Source organism: Aplysia californica, unplaced genomic scaffold, assembly GCF_000002075.1.
Source record: "Aplysia californica isolate F4 #8 unplaced genomic scaffold, AplCal3.0 scaffold01730, whole genome shotgun sequence".
Classification (NCBI taxonomy): domain Eukaryota; kingdom Metazoa; phylum Mollusca; class Gastropoda; order Aplysiida; family Aplysiidae; genus Aplysia; species Aplysia californica.
This window is the reverse complement of record NW_004799000.1, coordinates 10,464-13,545: the sequence shown is the minus strand read 5'-3', so window position 1 is coordinate 13,545 and position 3,082 is coordinate 10,464.

Here is a 3,082-nt window from a genome sequence, read left to right as displayed (position 1 = left end):
ACACACACACACACAATATGGGTTGTACGAGCGAGGTGTTTCGACATCGCACGCTGAAGACCTGAGACCTGAGTTCGATTCCAAGGTGAAGGGTTTTGGGTTTTTTTTTTTTGTGTGTTAATTTGATTGAATGTTGTTGGGTATTTTCTTTTTGGTTTATTCTAGTTAATTACTTTTGACATCTCGTTCAAAGACCACATTTCAAATGCTGAGGTACGGAACAGAATCACCTATGCAGTGGGGCAGCATGAAGATCTACTGATCACAATGAAGAGACGAAAATTAAAATGGTATGGGCATGTCACAAGATCTACAGGACTTGCCAAAACAATCCTACAAGGAACCGTACAAGGAAAGAGAAAAAGAGGAAGGCAGAGAAGGAGATGGGAAGACAACATTACAGAATGGAAAGGAAAAACGATGGGTGACAATCTGAGGAAAGCAGAGGACAAAGATAAATGGCGAGAGCTGGTTTTCAGATGCAGTGGTGCCCCCATGGTTGCCCCAACCACGAGATAGAAGAAGAAGATGAAGAAGAAGAAGAAGAAGATTTATTTTTCCCTTTCTAATAATCAAAAACCTCAATATGCCTGCTGGGATGTTGTATCCTTGTCATCCCGAGTTGGTTCTGTCAATGGTCACGCGGATATAGAACACACACCATTCCAACACTGGTTCGTCTAAGATAAATTATTGTTAAGATGAGATGAGTTGAGGTCTTTATTGTCGAGATCCAAGCACATTGGTTTGGTATTTACCCCGTACACACACACACACACATACACACACACACACACACACACACACACACACACACACACACACACACATGCAAACACACACACACACACAACATAAAAGAGGACAACTAAGATTCACGAGACAAATGAAGTAAGGCAAAGAAAAATGTGTAAACCGTCCAACTTTTATTTTTGTTTTAATAAGCATTTCACGGCACTTGCAACACAATTTGGCCATAAATGCGTCCTAAGAGTAGAAGTGTTACAAGGGAGTAACACACACAAAAGAGAAGGAGGAGAGATAAGGACGATAGTTGTTTGATAGAAAAGAAGGAGCAGATCACACCAGAACGTTTATACATTGTATCTTTCATATATTAAATATTCCATCTTTTGTACCTTCCAACTTTTATACATTCCAACTTTTATGCATTTCAACTTTTATACATTTCAACTTTTATACATTCCAACTTTTATACATTCCAACAACACGGCAGAACTGGCTGCATATCACACGTACAATATAATATTACTATGAATAATATTACAATAAAAAGCAGTAATGATTTATCACACTCAACAGCAAGCCTTTCAAATCTACATTATTACCCAAGCAGACCTGATAGCATTCTAAAGCAATCGTAACTTCCTGGGAAGCATACAATGTAAGCTGCCATTTTATAGGGGTAAAAACATGAACATACTGACAAAATCTTTTGTTGTCTGCGGCCGGGTACCTATTCCCACCTGGGTGAAGTGGGGGAAATTCGTGTAAAGTGCCTTTCCCACAGACACATCGTCGTGTCTGAGGTTCGAACACACGAACCCGCAACCTTACGATTACGAGTCCAGTAGCTAACTTTCAGGCTACAGGTGTTCGTGATGTAACGCCTCACTGTAACACACAAGAGACAGGAGTTCGATTCCCAAGTAAGGAGATGTTTTTATCGAGTATCTCCTTCTCTCTTCAGGGGCGTTGTATCCCTCTCAGCCCGGGGCTGTTTTAGTTTTAGTAGAGGTTTTACGACGCTCGCAACTGGTACGAGCGCCAAGGGGCGGATGTCAAAAGAGAAGTCTTTACAGGGAACAGACTTACTCTGCTCACCTCTATAGCTTCACCAGCACAAAGTCTGATTCGACTATCAAGGCACCCCGGAAATAACGGGTCACAAGAGTGTGACAAATATACAAAAGAAGTAGAGGAAAATGACGATAGTAAAGATTAAGAAAGAAAAAGCAGCTGTTCCCTGTTGTAGTCCAGACACAGTTATGAGCATGCCATTGATGAATCAGCTCATTTACAATTACAATTCTACTGTGCATAAGAACTCGAGATGTTGATGTCCCCCTCTTTGGGAATGGCCTAAAAACACTTCAGTCAGTAGCACCACCCCAGGGGGTAGCCCGGGTCTGTCCCGGCAGGCAAGTACAAAGCTGCCCGACCTCTAAATAATCGTCATAGTGTCTATGGGGACGTAAAACTTCTAAAATTGCAGTTTAAAAATTAGATTTTCCTTTAAAGTACAGAAGATATCAGATGTTTGTTTTGGCTTTAGTAGAGATTTACGGCCACCGCAACTGTATAAGGTCATAATATGAGCGCCACTCGAAGATATCAGAGGTAGTGCAGAGAGTAACAATAGATACCAACAACAAAGAGGGAAAAATAAGGACAATGTTGGTTTTGTTGTTGTTGTTGTTGTTGTTGTGTTGTTGTTTTTTCTACGAGTTTTACGGCGCTCGCATCTGCATAAGGTCATATGAGCACCAGAAGATTACAGGTGTTACAAGAGAGTAACAAACATGAAACAGAAGAAGGGGGAAATAAGGACGATATATGTTTCATAGAAAAGAAGCATCAGCAAACCAGAATAGAGCACCCACCAACCACTCACCAATAGATGTTTGATTACATAGAAAGAGCAAACCACACCACAGCACCCACCAACTGGTCAGGCGTACTGATAAAATAAACTGCTTTTGTGTCAAAGTCGGTAGGAACAAGACATGTACATATTATTATTATTTGTCTGGCTTTCTCCTTATTTCACCAGTTTTTACGTCTTTTTGATATATTCCACAAAACACAAAAACTATTGAAAAGACAACGACAGTTATAATATTGATGATGATGATGATGATGATGATGATGATGATGATGATGATGATGATGATGATGATGATGATGATGATGAGGGAAATTACGATAGTAAGGATTAGGAAAGAAAAAGCAGCTGTTTCCTATTGTAGTCTAGGCTCAGTTATGAGCATGATATCGATGAATCTGCAATGATGATGATGATGATGATGATGATGATGATGATGATGATGATGATGATGAT